Raw genomic sequence first — 16,774 nt, forward strand, 5'->3', positions numbered from 1 at the left:
GAATATTTTGCATCAGTATTTACTGTGGAAAAGGATATCGAAGGTATAGACTAAAGGGATATACATGGTGACACATTACAAAATGTCCATATTACAGAGGAAGAAGTGCAGGATGTCTTGAAACGGTTAAAGATGGATAAATCCCCAGGACCTGATCAGGTGTAACCAAGAACTCTGTGGGAATCTAGAGAAGTGATTGCTGGGCCTCTTGCTGAGTTATTTGTATCATCGATAGTCACAGGTGAGGTGCTGGAAGACTGGAGGTTGGCAAATGTGGTGCCACTGTTTAAGAAGGGTGGTAAAGACAGTCCAGGAAACTATAGACCGGTGAGCCTGACCACGGTGGTGGCCAAGTTGTTGGAGGGAATCCAGAGGGGCAGGATGTACATGTATTTGGAAATTCAAGGACTGATTCGAGATAGTCAACATGGCTTTGTACATAGGAACCCATGTCTCAGAAACTTGATTGAGTTTTTTGAAGAAGTAACAAAGAAGATTGATGAGGGCAGAGCAGTCGATGTGATCTATATGGACTTCAGTAAGGCGTTCGACAAGGTTCCCCATGGGAGATTGATTAGCAAGGTTAGATCTCAGGGAGAACTAGTCATTTGGATACAGAACTGGCTCAAAGGTAGAAGGCAGAGGGTGGTGGTGGAGGTCTGTTTTTCTGGCTGGAGGCCTGTGACCAGTGGAGTGCCACAAGGATCAGTGCTGGGCCCTCTACTTTTTGTCATTTACATAAATGATTTGGATGCGACCATAAAAGGTACTGTTAGTAATTCTTCAGATGACACCAAAATTGGATATGTAGTGGACAGCAAAGAGGGTTACCTCAGATGACAACAGGATCTGGACCAGATGGGCCAAGGAGCTGAGAAGTGGCAGATGGAGTTTAATTCAGATAAATGTGAGGTGCTGCATTTTGGGAAAGCAAATCTTAGCAGGACTTATACAATTAATCGTAAGTTCCTCGGGAGTGTTACTGAACAAAGGGACCTTGGAATGCGGGCTCATAGCTCCTTAAAATTGGAGTCGCAGGTAGATAGGATAATGAAGAAGGCATTTGGTATGCTTTCCTCTATTGGTCAGTGTATTGAGTACAGCATTTGGGTGGTCATGTTTTGGCTGTACAGGACATTGGTTAGGCCAATGTTGGAATATTGCGTGCAATTCTGGTCTCCTTCCTATCGGAAAGATGTTGTGAAACTTGAAAGGGTTCAGAAAAGATTTACAAGAATGTTGCCAGGGTTGGAGGATCTGAGCTAGAGGGAGAGGCTGAACAGGCTGGGGCTGTTTTCCCTGGCGCATCAGAGGCTGAGGGGTGACCTTATAGAGGTTTACAAAATTATGAGGGGCATGGATAGAATAAATAGGCAAAGGTTTATCTCTGGGATCAGGGAGTCCAGAACTAGAGGGCAAAGGTTTAGGGTGAGAGGGGAAAGATAGAAATGACACCGAAGGAGCAACTGAATCACACAGAGGGTGATACGTGTATGGAATGAGCTGCCAGAGGAAACGGTGGAGGCTGGTACAATTGCCACATTTAAGAGGCATTTGGATGGCGATATGAATAGGAAGGGTTTGGAGGATATGGGCTGGGTGCTGGCAGGTGGGATTGGATTGGGTTGTGATATCTGGTCGGCATGGATGGGTTAGACTAAAGGGTCTGTTTCCATGCTGGACATCTCTATGATTTTGTCTGGCACCTCTACTTTTTTACATCTATTCCCCAGGTTGGAGGAAGTCCAAAACTAGAGGTGTTTAGGCTGAGAGGGAAAAGGTTTAAAAGGGACTGAACGGGGTAACTTTTTCACACAGAGCGTGGCATGTGTTTGGAATAAGCTGCCAGAGGCAGTGGTCGAGGATGGTAGAATTACAACATTTAAAAGGCATCTGGATGGAGGTATGAATAGGAAGGGCTGAGAGAGATATGGGCCAAATGCTGGCAAATGGATCACGAGGTTAATTTAGGAAATGTTGTCGGCGTGGACCGAAAGGTTTGTTTCTGTTCTCTGCAACTCTATGACTGTATTTCTACATATTCTGAACCAATTTCACAAGACTAGGAATAGGCCATTCCAAGATTACAGGCTGTCCTCAACTGTGGCCTAACTGTGCAGATTTCAATGCAATTTTCAGAAAGATGTCTGCAGCTTTTTTAAAAATTTGAATATGCTTTCAGACATTACTGATGTTTCTGAATACATCATTTTAGCTATTCTCAATGTTAAAGGTCAGCCATTTCTCACACTTCCTTTCCCCACCCTCACCCCAGGTCGCCATCACCATCCATTCTCTCTCTATCATTAGAAGGGTTTGATACAGCGATCAAAGAGGGCTCGAGGCACGAGAAAGGATGGGGGCAGGGTACTCAGAGTGAGATTTGACCGGGGGCGCAGAGACTGGGGGAAGAGAAAGAGAGAAAATGGGTAGGAGAGCAGAGCATCGGGGGTAGAGAATGCATGGGGGTACACAGGGTGGGAGCAGAGAGAGAGAATGTGGTGAAGAGGATTGGGGAGGAGAGAGAGAATGCGGAGTTGCAAAGTGTGAAGTGAAAGAAATTGGTTGCAGAGTGTGGGGAGAGAGAATGGACGGGGCAGTGGGTGGGGAGAGAGAATGGACGGGGGCCTGTGTTGGGGAGAGAATGGACTGGGGCAATGGGTGGGGAGAGAATTCATGGGGTAGTGGATGGGGAGAGATTTGACGGGGAGCAGTGGATCAGGACAGAATGCAGACGGGGCAGGGGATGGAGAGAGAATGGACAGGGGTCAATGGGTGGGGAGTTCATGGATGGGGATAGTGGGTGGGGAGAGAATGGACGGGGAAGTGGGTGGGGAGAGAATGGACGGGGGAAGTGGGTAGGGAGAGAATGGACGGGGCAGTGGGGGGGAGAGAATGGACGGGGAAGTAGATGGGGAGAGAATGGTTGGGGTCAATGGCTGGGGAGAGATTGGACGGAGCAGTAGGTGGGGAGAGATTGGACGGGGAGCAGTGGGTGGGGAGAGAATGGACGGGCGGCAGTGGGTGGGGACAGAATGGACGGGGCAAAGGTTGAGCTGAGAATGGACTGGGTAGAGGGTGGAGAAAGAGAGCAACAATGAATGGCAGGAGAAGGTGGGGGAGAGAAGGAATGGATGGGGGCAGCGTGTGGGAGGTGAGAGAAAATGAGTGTAAGGGAAGGGACTGGACTGGGGAAGGCAGAGGGTGGAGCGATAAAGGGAATGGATGGGGACAGAGGGTGGATGAGGGACTGGACAGAGGGCAGAGGGTGCAGAGATAGAATGGACGGGGTGGGGAGAGTGGCATGTGTGGGAGAGAGAGAGAAGGGACTGGTAGGTTAGGGTAGAGAGAGAGAATGGACAGGGGATGCTATAGGTGGCGGTGAGGGAATGGACATGGGACGCTGTGGGGATGATTGGATGGGGAGGTGAGAATGCATCCCACCCACTCCCAGCATCCCCTTCTCTGCACATGTGCAGTGCAGACTTTTCCGAATGACACGAGAGACGAGTCTGGAACACTGTGTGAGTGCAGTCACCCTCACATCCTGGCATCAGCAAACCACTGCCTTTCTGTTTTAAAAACTAAATAAAGGTGTGGTCTCTATACTAATGATGGAGAGATGTGGCTGAGAAACTGAACAGAGGGTCAGTACTTTCAGGAGAGGGGAGCTGGGCAAAGGCAAGAGGATGGAAGGATGAATTTGGGTTGGAATACATTGAAAGGTGGAGAAATTAAGAGGCAGCGATTTCGGGTAGAAGAAAGAGAAGGCTGTTCTGTGCAAACTAAAATTCTCTCTTCCTATTTCCTGCCCTGCACTGACAGCAGTGATCTGTTTTCTCAAGTTTTTAGCAGAGGCGGATTTGCTTATCAGGCATGGACAAGAAATTTAGTCAGGGCCTGAATATCAGCAGTGTTTGAATCCAGGAGGGGAAATGTTTGTCTGCAGGAAATGATTTCAAATATCAACATGCATTGAGAATCCCCGTGAATACATGCAGCCTGCGTGGGAGTGCTCAAGGGTTCAAATTGCGGAGAGAACTTTAATTTTTCAGCGAAATGTGGACCAGTGTTCTCGCTATAGACGAGCCCTTCATTGGATCGTTGAATCTGCCGAGTAACAACGACCCCTGCCCCGTGGAAACTCTGTGGAAGCAAATTGAATTCCTCAAACTGATTGGAGTGTCACCAGGATTGGGGAGAAGCCAATCGATTGCCGAGAGCTGGAGAGGGGATTCCTCGCAGCGCTAGGGACCTGGGTTCAATCCCACTCTCACAGTGACTGTGTGGATTTTGCACTTTCCTACCCTTCCCCCACCCCCTGTCCACGTCGGTTTCCTCTGGGTGCTCGGGATTTCTCCCATGTTCCAAAGATGTGCAGGCTAGAGTGGATTGGGGTTTCTCAATTCAGGAATTAGCTGTGGGGTTATCAGGTGGGTTGGGGGGTGGGGGTATGTTCTTCGGAGGGTCAGTGTGGACTTGGTGGGCCAAACGGCCTGTTTCCACAGTGAATCCCCCAACATGTCTGCAGCCTGGCTTCCAGCTCCATCTCTCTGAGCCGAAGGTCCTCCAGTATGTGTATTCCTTCGTTTCCAGCACCCAGAACGTCCCACCTTCTGCAAATCGTAAGACAAGTCCCACCCTGCCCTCTCCAATGTGTGTTGTGTCACTGCTTAATCATTTTTAGTGGGCCAGCAAAGGCTAATAGCCAAGTTCGGAAACCAGGAGGATGGCCTCAATCGCGACCTTGGGTTCATGTCACATGACAGGTAACCCCACTTCACTGTTACGCTCTCTCGCACTATCACACACACACACTCTTACATACTCACACGCTCGTGCAGAGCCTTTCCGATAGACATGCTCTCTCTCAGACACACACTAATACCCCCCCTCCACTCACACCCACGCATACATCTTCGCACATGATTATACTCCATCACACACACACTTTACCCAGCATGCACACGCACATTCACACACTCTCTCTCTCTCATGAATGCACTCACACATTTGGGGTGAATTTGCATTTGCAGGATTATATATTTGGAAATAGAACCAGTCTGACTCAAGATTGGGATACAGACAGACGCACCTCACAGCTTTAATGCGTTGTTTGATGTGAGGTGTTACCTTCTTTTATAAAACATCAGGTTTCGTGGAGAACGTGACTTAAAAGAAGTTCTGGAATGTACATATTGATGAACCGAAACCTGCAGCGCATTTTAAAAGATTTAACAGCAATCTAGATTTCTTCAATACGTCACTTCTGTTGCATGACACTATAATGTTTTTGCGATATATTCTGTGTCTTGTGATCCTACTCCACAGCTACCTGAAGAAGGAGCAGCACTTCGAAACCTAGTACTTCCAAATAAACCTGTTAGAATATACCCTGGTGTTTGTGAGATTTTAAAACTTTGTGTCCAGTGAATACAGCCCACACCTCCCACTGTTGCCGGTAAACTTTGCAATTCCAATGAAACAATGAACCTGAAGTCCTGAAAAAATATACAATTTGTAACAATATTAGCTACTCATTCACTGGTCCTTCTGAGACATGACATTAGTGCTGGAGGCTGAAAGAAATGAGCAGCTTTAAAACAAAAACCTGTTGAACCTCACAGAGTCTAAGTCTGGCGGTAAGTTTAGGTAACCTTTACTACGACCCTATTTTGTTACAGCTTCAGATTTCCCCAGGAAAAAGGCATACAAAAAGTAGTTTTTAGAGAAAACACCTCCAGCTCAAAATGCACCCACTCTCCCACCCCACTTTCTTTGTTGGTAGGCTGAGTTGTCCGTTTGTAACTGGATCCCTGGTGCAGCCGGGGAAAACATGCAGCTGGGATGACTGAGTGAACCCTTTCCTGCAACGGCAGTTTCCTTCACTAAAAAGAACATGAGTGAATCAGATGTTGTTTTTTCCCCCTAAAAATGGTTTCGTCCTTAGATTATGAAGTCCAGATTACTGACCGAACTCCAATTCTGCAATCTACCGCAGTCGGATTCGAACCTGGGACGCCCCAGTGCTGGGTTGATCGGAGAACTTGGCCATCGCTCCTTCAATCCTCTTGCGCTGGCACGTGAACTCGATGGTGCCTCCTCAGATGGGAGGAGCAGGTGAAGCCCTTTTGGAACTTACAGCAGGTGAATGGCCTCCCTCCAGTGTGGACCCACTGGTAGGTCAGCAGAGCAGCTGACTGAGTGAACTCTTCCCTGCACATGGGGCATGTGAACGGCTTCTCTCTGTCTGAACCCCTTCCTGCACACTGAGCAGGTGAACGGCCTCACCCCATTCTGAATCCGTCTGTGGGTTTCCAGCACTGATGGGGAAGGGTATCCTTTCCCACAGTCCCCACATTTCCACGGTTTCCCCATTGGGTGGAGCTTTCCTTGTGTTGCTCTGGGTTTGAAATTATAAACAGAGCGGGGACATAGTCTTTCCCACCGCGAGGGGTGTGATTTTAATTCCCCAATCTGAGTAAATGGTTTGAAGCACTTTTCACAGTCAGCGCACTGAATCTCCCTCACTCGGTATCTCAGTATTCTCCCTGCCACACCAGTGTCCAAAGTCTCTCAAGCAAACAAAAACAAACATTTCTTCATGACCATGGGGACAATGGATGACGTATCTGACTCCACCTACTTGTTTCAACTGCAGCCCACAGCTTCTTCACACATCCCAATTAATCTTTCTCATTGTCATGAAACCGGCGTATGGGTGCAATTCCTAATCTTCAGGAATGAGAATCTTTTCACTGTCTCGCGTCAGTAAATGTCCCTGAGAACATCAGAGTCAAGTCACAGCGCTGTCAGAGGAGGGGAAGCTGAAAGAGCCCCACACGCTGCTCACGGGCACATTTCACTTTCCCCAACTCACCGCCCCAACCACTGCGGCTCTTGGGAGTGGAAACGGAACAAACACCAAAACACAGTCTCAGCTTTGTAAATCTTCAGGAAATAAGAAAACTGTTCATCCCTTCGGATCTTCAATCCTGGGCTGACAGCCTTGATTTTAAATGGCTGTCCAGTCAGTGTCGATTCGTTTTGGCTGAAAAAATCTTCCTTATCTCATCCCAGCATTTCTTGCCACAGAGAACTGTGCGGCAGAGTTCATGTATATATTTCCTTGCATGGTATTTTGTAAATAACATTCGTTATCTGGTTGTTTGTATCGGGTATTTTAGGTTCATCAGCCGCTGTTTAAGTTGTGTTGGTAAATTTGTGGGCTACCATAATGCTGAGAGGGTTGAGTTGTCTGGACATCATTTCCCAGATGCCTTTAATGTAAAGTAATGTGGCTCGGGTTTCTGCAGACGTTGTGTCTGCTTGTGTCAGTTTGTTGATGTGACAATGAGGACTGCAAATGCTGGAAACCAGTTTTAGATCAGAGTGGTACTAGGAAAGCACAGCAGGTCAGACAGCTTCCGAGGAGCAGGAAAATCGACGTTTCGGGCAAAAGCCCTTCATCAGGAATAGAGGCAGGTCCCCTCCATGGTGGAGAGATAAATTGGGGGGTGGGGTGTGCTGGACCGAAGGTAGCAAAAAGTACAATAGGTGAATGGGGGTGGGGATGGAGGTGACAGGTCAGAGAGGAGGGTGGAGCGGATAGATGGGGAGGGAGATTGGCAGGTAGGCGAGGTCATGAGGACAGCGCTGAGCTGGAAGGTTGGAATTGAGGTAAGGTGGGGGGAAGGGGAAATGAGGAATCTGATGAAGTCCACATTGATGGCCTGGGGTTGAATTTACCCCAAGCGGAAGAAGAGACGTTCATCCTCCAGGCATCGAGTGGGGAGGGAGCGGCGATGGAGGAGGCTCAGGACCTGCATGTCCTCGGCAGAGTGGGAGGGGGTTTGAAATGTTGGGCCATAGGGCGATGGGGTTGATTGGTGCGGGTGTCCTGGAGATGTTCCCTCAAGCGCTGTGACTTGAATCTGCGATTGTTGGATGCACAGGTGAAAGCCTTTGACCGACCACGGCCCGGATTCGATTTCCGGGGAAAAAAGACAATTTCAGTAGAGCTATCCGAATTCCCTCGCATCTCCCTGGTGGTCTAGTGGTTAGGATTTGGCGCTTTCACCGCCGCGGCCTGGGTTCGATTACCGGTCAGGGAAACCGTTTTCAGGGGGTTTTTCGGTTACCTGTTCTTCTTAAATGCTCTGTACATTTTTCTAGTGATCTTCGTACTTCCTGGATGCTGCAGTGTGTCGTGGCTCGTTGAAATAGTGTCCTGATTCAGATTTGTTTGTATGTGTAGTGGTGATTGCTTCTGTAGTTAAGTTCTCGGTTCGCGTGCATTGTTTTCCTGTAGACGCTGTTTTGAATTTACCATTGACTGTTCGCTCTACTGTGACATCTAGAAATGGCACTTTGTTGTTGTTCTCCTCTTTTGTGAATTTTATGCCAGAAAGGATATTGTTGATGGTGTTGTAGGTTTCCTCTAATTTGTTTCATTTTTTGATGACAAAAGTGTCATCGCTGTAGCGGACTCTAAGTTTGGGTTGGATTGTTGGAAGGGCTGTTTGTTCGAGTCTCTGCATTATTGCTTCTGCTAGGAATCCTGATGCTGGTGGTTTCATGGGTATTTCGTTGATTTGTTTGTAAGGCTTGCGATGGAATATGAAGTGGGTGGTAAGGCACAGTTCCACGAGCTTGACAGTGTTATCTTTGCTGATGAAGTTGATGCTGTGTTTGTGTCTTTGGTTCTTCGAGTAGTGTCTTCAGTTTTCTTTGGCCACGTTGATGTTAATGGATGTGAACAGGGCTGTTATGTCAAAGGACAACATTATTCCATGCTCTTCTATCTCAGTGTCTTTTATGTTCAGGAATTCTTGGAAGGAGTAAATGGAGTGGCGTGAATGTTCGACTTGGTGTTTTAGCCTTTAGTGGAGGCCTTTGACTAGTCTGTATATTGGTGTTCCAAGTAGTGAGACTATGGGCCTGAGGGGGGGCTCCTGGTTTGAAGAGAAGGAGAACAACAACAAAGTTCCATTCCTAGATGTCACAGTAGAGCGAACATTCAATGGGGAACTTCAAACTAGCATCTGCAGAAAAACAACACACGCAAACCAATTACTTGCCAACAGAAGCAATCATCCCAACACCCACAAACGAAGCTGCATCAGGACATTATTTCAACGAGCGACTACACACTGCAGCACAGAGAAACTACGAAGACCAAAAGAGATATACGTTTATAGTGTGTTTAAGGAGAACGGGTACCCAATAAAACCCAGTCCGCCGATTTCTCATTGATGCGTTCAAGCTGACTCTCAAAAATTCGGTTTTCCCCTCCATTCGTTCCTGTTTGTTTTTTGTGGGTTTTGAAAGCTTTCGTAATCCTCTGACTGAGTATTGGAGTTGGGAGGTTATGTTGTGGCGGTGCAGGACATTTTTTCGACCACTTTTGGAATATTGTATGTAATTCTGGTCTCCCTCCTATCAGAAGAATATTGTGAAATCTGAAAGGGTTCTGAAGCACCATTGGGTCCACAGAGGGGAAGAGGCCCTTCTGCTGCCCTGAGTGTGGGAAGGCCTTCAGTGATTCCTCTGCCCTGCTGACGCACCAGATGGTCCACACTGTGGAAGGCTGTTCTCCGGCCCCAAGTGCGAGATGGCCTTCAGCAGTTCTTCCCACCTGCTGAGACACCAGTGGGTCCACACTGAGGAGAAGCCGTTCTTCTGCCCCGAGTGCAGGAAGGGCTTTGCTCTTTCTTCTGACCTGCTGGCCTATTGGTTGGATCCACATGGGGGAGTGGTCGTTCAGTTGCCTAAGTGCAGGAAGGCCTTCAGCAATTCCTCAGCCCTGCTGATGCACCAGTCCATCCACACCGGGGAGAAGCCGTTCTCCTGCTCGAGTGTGGGAAGGGCTTTACCCGCTCCACCACACTGCTGAAGCACCAGCTGGTCCACATGGGGGAATGGGGGGGGTGGAGGGGGGAGGCCTTTCGGCTGCCCTGATTGTGGGAAGTCCTTCAGCAATTCCTCCGCCCTGCTGAAGCACCAGTGTGTCCACACCGGGGAGAGGCCCTTCAGCTGGCCCGAGTGTGGGAAGAGGTTCATGTTTTCCTGCAACTTGCGGAAGCACCAGCGGGGGCAGCAGCGCTCCCAGCAATCAGATCCCACTTGTGACGCTGCCTTCGGTCACCCGCAAGGACTGAACCTCCTGCCAGTTCTGACAGTGGGTGCAGTGGGAGAGTAGGTGGGCTGTTTTTGCTTTCTGCTGGACTGCAATTGCATCTCCCACCCCCCACAACCACAACCTCATGGTGGCTCACGGTTAGCACTGCTGCCTCATGGCACCAGGAACCCAGGAATACTTCCACCCTTGGGGGTCTGTCAATTTATGGAGGGTAGGAAAATGGATCTGAGTAGGTTAACCTTCAGAGAATCAGTGCAGATGTGTTGGGCTGAAGGACCTGTTTCAACACTGTAGGAGTTCAACCATCATATGAGCTTTGCTATCATTGGAAACTACTGCTCATTGAGCCATTGACTGCACATTGCCAAGTGAAATGATCCAGAGAAATGTAAGACCGCAAGACCATCGGAGCAGAAGTTAGGCCATTCGGCACGTCGAGTCGACTCGGCCATTCGTTAGTGACAAAAGTGGTGCAGATGAGATTAGCTACAGTGTGGAAACAGGCCATTTGTCCCAACAAGTCCAAACCGACCCTCCGAAGAGTAACCCATCCAGACCCATTTCCCTCTGACTAATGTACCTAACTCTATGGGCAGTTAAGCATGGCCAATCCACATGACCTGAACATCTTTGGACTATGGAAGAAAACAGGACCACCCAGAGAAAACCCACGCAGACACTGGGAGAATGTGCAAACTCCTCACAGACAGCCACCCAAGACTGGAATCAAACCTGGGTCCCTGGTGCTGTGAGGCTGCAGTGGTAAACACTGAGCCACGACATGTTGCAACCCGAAGTAGGCAAACAGGAGGTTGGGAGAATACAGCAAGCCAGGCAGCACCAGGATGTGGAGTAGTCAGCGTTTTGGGTATTAACCCTTCTTCAGGACTGAAACGTTGACTTCTCTGTGAGAAACGATTTATGGGAATGTTGCTGGGGTTGGAGGGGTTGAGCTACAGGGAGAGGATGAATAGGCTGTGACTGTTTTCACTGGACCATCAGAGGCAGAGGAGTGACCTAATAGAGGTTACAATATTATGAGGGGCCTGGACAGTGGTAATAGACATGGTCTTTTCCCTGGGATGGGGGAGTCCAGAACTAGAGGGCATGGGTGTAGAGTGAGAGGCGAAACATATTAAAGGGACAACTTCTTCATGCAGAGAGTGGTACTTGTATGAAATGAGCTGCCAGGTGGGTCAGGATATGGGTCAGGTGTTGTCAATTGGGACTAGATTAATTTAGGATATCAGGTCAGCATGGACAAGTTGGACCAAAGGGTCTGTTTCCATGATGTATGTGTCTCTGACTACTGGTCCTGATGTAAGTTTTAAATAGAGTCCAAGTAACTTTGAATAGTTCAATCTTGTTGAGCTCACCTCCTGAAAAGTTTCGAATGAATTCCTCTGAGAGATACTGTTTTAACATGCTGAGTTGGACAAAGTATCCCATCAAGTTCAACACAAACCCAGAGTTGAAGAAGTCAGAAGTCAGAACACCAAGGGGACCAAAACTGATCACAATATTCCAGGTGCAGCTTCATCAACGTCCTGTATAACTACAACATAACTTGCCAACATCTATACTCAATTCCCGAACTGATGCAGGTTAGTGTGCCTAAACCTTTCTTCATCTTGGGCCTTGTGTACCGATGTAATCAGAGATATAGGACCTACTTTAAACTGATCCACAATCCAGCTGCTGGGAACACAGTGACTAATAGGGAAGGAAAAGGGGAGATTGCCCTTTAAATGGAATAGAAAATTAGGGAGGTTATAGGGGAGGTTTTGATTGAAAGGGCAATGAAGACTCAACCAGCTGACAGTGGATCTGAATCACATTGAGATCAGACCAGTTTCCGATAGCAGAGAACCAGATAAGTTTTCACAACAAACGACAACGATTTCATCATTTGATTCTTAATTCCAGATTTATATTGAATTCAGATTCCACCATCTGCCGTGGCAGGTTTTGAACCCAGGTCCCCGGATCATTACCTGGGTGAATAGTCCGGTGACAATAAAGTTGGCCATCGCCTCCCCTGAACACATTGGCTTATTGTGTTTAGAGATAACAGAGGAGCAGGAGGTTTCAGCAGCTGCTACGTTGTTGATATTACACAAGGGAACATCAGCACTCTCAGTAATGGCACATGCTGAATGCAGTGTCCTGTATAGAGGTAAGGGCTTGGGAACCATAAGAAATAGGAACAGGAATATGCCATTCAGCCCCTTGAGCCTGCTTCTCCATTCAGTAAGATTCTGGGTGATCTGGCATTCCCCACATTCACTTTCCTGCCCTTTTCCTGTAACTGTTCATCCCCGACTCTTCACGAATCTATCAATCCGACTTTTAAATGTGACATGAAGGCTGTCAACAGAGTTACTGGGGTGGGGTAGGGGGTGGGGGAACGGGGGCTCAGGTCGAACTTGGGGACTAAAACAATGGCTTCACACTTCACAATATTTATCTAAGGGAATGTTTATGGTTATCCAATGCTGGAAATTGGACAGGCATTCAGATGAAATGATTGGTAAATTATGAATGATAGAGGAGTTGGGAGAGAAGTGGTGTTCAGGCACAGTTGGATATCATCAGTATAGATGCCAACACCAGCAGCTACGGTAAAACAAATCAGAACGGAAGAGGCTAAAAGCAGACCCTCCCAGAGGATAGAGTGATGCTGGAGAGGGTCTGTACTCTCATTAATCCTGATCAAGGCTGTCCGCAGGTCAACGAGGGAATGTTTAGCCCTGTCACCGTTACAAAGAATGTCAAACATGACCTTGATAAGAACTGTTTCAGGGGTGGAAACCAGACTCGAGGGTTTTAAACACAGAATTCTGGAAAAGATGGGAATGGCTAATTCAACAATGTAACATCCAAACCAACACTTCCATTGGTGCGATAATAATAGAAGTGTTTTGGTTTTTATTTCGAAGATTCTCAGCAACACTGAGTCAGAAGCAACAAAATTAACACAAGAAATACTGCAATTGCTACAATGTGCCTGCTCCCAATAGGGGGCCATCTGGTGTTCAATTAACTGTCTACAAGGGGCAATATTGGAAAGGAATTGCCCAGTTCATAGCTGTAAGAGGGGAGACACAGACTGCTTGATACAAACATATAATGGGCGGGAGTAGGCCACTCGGCACTTCGAGCCTGCTGCAACATTCAAGAAGATCATGGCTGATAAGAATTCAACCTCACCTCTACATTCCAACACATCCCCGACAATCTTTCATCCACTTGGTTATCAAGAACCTATCTACCTCTGCCTTAAAGATTTTGAATCCACTGCCTTTTGAAGAAGACACATAACCCTCAGAAAGAAAAGAAATCATCCTCATTTTTGTCTTCTACATTTAAAATATGACCCTGTACTTTCTGAAATTAAGATACGGACACAATCTGCATTCAAGTCATACCTGTGGTACAGTTAACTATGACAAAGTGCTTCACATGAACATAATGAGAATTCCTTTAAATATCACAAGACCGGAGCACAGATTAGGACAGGTGACCAAAGACTTGGGCAAAGGGGAAAGTTTAGGGCAATCTTTTAAACAGGTTCAATTTCCCAAACATCAGAGGACAAAGACGTGAACAGCAAACACAAAATAGCAAAGAATGGGAAACAACAGTGTAGTCATAATGTCACAGGATGAGTGATCCAGGGAACATGAGTTCAAATCCCACCACAGCAAGAGGTGAGATGTCAATAATTCAAATCATAAATGGGGAACACAAAGTTAGTCTCAGTGTGGTATCGATGGCACTGACGTCAATTGACATAAATCCCATATTCACCAATGTCCTTTCAGGAGGGAAACTGCCATCCTTGCATGGTCTGACTTACATGTGACTCCAGACCCACAGTAATGTGGTTGACTCTTAAACTGTCCTCTGAATTGCCACAAGCAAGACACCTTGCACTTAGGGATGGATAACAAACATCAACCTTATGAAAGTATCATTACAGAAATTGCTGGAGAAACTCAGCCAGTCTGGCAACACTGGTGGAGAGAGAGAAAGAAACAGAGACAATATCCTGGCCTGATTCCAGAACAGTTGTGAAGAAGGGTCACAGCACTTGAAATGCTAACTCTGCTTCTCTCTCCACATGTGCTGCCAGTCCTATTGAGTTTCCCCAGCATTTGATGCATTTTTGTGTTTCAGATCTCCAGCATCTGCAGTTCTTCATTACACTGACTTAGGGAAGCTCAAATCCCATAAAAGGGTAGAGCAGAAGGGCTGCAATTACGCAGCAAGTCTGGCACCAGCTATGGAGATAAAAACAGTTCATTCTTCGGGTCATTGAATGATCTTACATCAGGGACACACTTTTGAGGAAGCTGCAAGAGTAAAAGGCACTGGTGTAACTTCAACATCTGCGAGAACTCTCTCAGCCTTGGGGGTCAGGCTAACTCAGCATTCTGGTCCTGCTCATTACCTGTTAAATTCTCCATTTGTTGTTCTTGTTATATTTCTACATGGTTGACACATTCCTATATTTTAAAATGAAATTCCAGCAGACAGGAATTTTCCATGTAAGTCATCATACATTAGAGCGTTTGGAACGTGAATGTAACTTTTAAATAGAAAGTATTTATTCATGCATGGGGTGTTGGCATCGTTGGCAATGCCAGCATTTATACCCATCCTTAACCACCCTGTGGTTGGTTGGAAAAGTTCATGAAGGAGTCTGAGATTGTCTTGATCAGCACAGCAATCTTAAAGATGGGTGTGCTCAGCTAAAAGTACCCTCCACTCCCACAGCCAAGTCTGCATTCACTTCAATTATCGATGCCATCTTAACCTCTCAGAACAAGGACAGCATGGGATGACAATCAGAATAAAGCTTCCTCTACTCTTAATTTTCAAGTGAACCTACCTCAACACTGTCCCCAACAAACACTGCCAAGACAGAAACAGTATTGGGTTAGATACAGAGTAAAACTCCCTCTACACTTCCCCATTCATACATTCCCAGGAGAAGGGCAGCAAAGGGTTAAATAAACAGTAGAGCTTCTTCCATTCTGACTGACACTTAGTACGTTCTACACCAATCCTCAAGGAAAATTCAGAACTGAAGTCTTATCTGGTACTGAATTCACACATCCTAATGGGAATGACAGAAACAGAAAATCATGTAGTGAAACACAGATAAAACACACAAAATGTACAGGAAAACTAGACTGTTATTGGGATCAAAGACATTTAAATGACAGGAGACATAGTCCCTGCAGTGATCCGAATGTGAGCTGAACAAATTTCACACTTGAACAATATTCTCTGGGAATGCAATGTCCACCTCACTGCTGTCTATTCAGTTCCTCTGCTCTCGTTCAGGGCTGAGTTGCGGCTGACCACATTGTGGCGTGGATGTCAAGAGGTTAGACAGTTAAGGTCAACTTGGATTGAGGGCATCCTTTGTCATGCCAGTGAGGTCGAGGGTCGCTCATTTACTCAACTTATAATCGGGGACAAGGGGATGTCAGGCTGGGCTTGTATCAGTTTGAGTTTAGAAGAAACAGATGATCCGATGGAGCTGTATAACATCTGGAGAGGACTTAATGTAAATGTAATGTCAACTCAATTCTAGCCAGAGACTAGTCTCTCATTTAAGATAGGAGAGTTTTGTTTTTCTCACAAGTGTTTTCGAGTCTTTGAAAGTCACTTTTTATGATAGCAGCATTTGGTGGTGGCACGGTGGCTAGCATTGCTGCCTCACGGCATCAGTGACCTGGATTTGATCCCACCTTCGGGCCGACTGTCTGTGTAGAGTTTGCACATTCTCCCCTTGTGTCTGCGTTGGCTTCCTGTGGTGCTCTGGCCTCCTCCCACAGTCCAAAGGACGTGCAGTTGGGGGTGGATTGACCATGGAAGATGCAGGGTTACAGGGATAGTGTAACGAACTGGGTCTGGGTGGGACGGTCAGTCAATGTTGACTCGATGGCCTGAATGGCCTACTTGCATGCAATTGGCCTATATCAATCAACAGTATACACTTGCTTTATGGTGACCGACATCAAATTACATTGGTTATTTCATCTCTTACCTTATCAGATTCAACCAACTACAGCATCTAGAAACTTGCTTAATTACAATATCCAATATCTGCAGAGTACTTTTTCTTTTTGTCACGACCATTTTCATGAACTCTAACGTGTGACCTCCTCATTGCTGTCAAAGTTCTTTATTTGTCTCTACATTGTCATGGTTTTACTTTGTCGAATGTCTTCCTGACATTTGCAGTTAAGACCCTATATTCTGCCCTCGTCAACATTTTCCCTTACAATTCTCTACTAAGGATTTCATGAAAAACCTCAGAGTGTGGTGAGACTGTGGAACTCACTTCCATAGTGAATAGTTGGAGTGGAAGACACGACAACTAAGGGTAAGCAACCCAATACAAATGAATGTCACTGTCACCAGATTCACAACACAGTGAAATTTCAACATGCAATGTCCCTCAATTTCTCAACTGTTCCGAACCAGACTTGATGAGGAACAGATCTTGCACAACAACATTATAATTTAAACAAAAACCAATAATTATAAATATGGCAAGTTTGCTCGGGCAAAGTTAAAGAAGATAATCTAATTAATACCAATGATTTAAACCCTTTG

At 46.6% G+C, this 16,774-nt stretch overlaps 1 non-coding gene across 1 annotated transcript; it reads left to right on the top strand.

The window, feature by feature from the left end:
• The first annotated feature begins 8,042 nt into the window (after positions 1–8,042).
• trnae-uuc (transfer RNA glutamic acid (anticodon UUC)) lies at positions 8,043–8,114 on the top strand. Its single transcript has one exon. It is a non-coding gene; the product is annotated as a tRNA-Glu (tRNA).
• The last annotated feature ends 8,660 nt before the right edge of the window (positions 8,115–16,774 follow it).

Source organism: Chiloscyllium punctatum, chromosome 36 (assembly GCF_047496795.1).
Source record: "Chiloscyllium punctatum isolate Juve2018m chromosome 36, sChiPun1.3, whole genome shotgun sequence".
Lineage (NCBI taxonomy): Eukaryota > Metazoa > Chordata > Chondrichthyes > Orectolobiformes > Hemiscylliidae > Chiloscyllium > Chiloscyllium punctatum.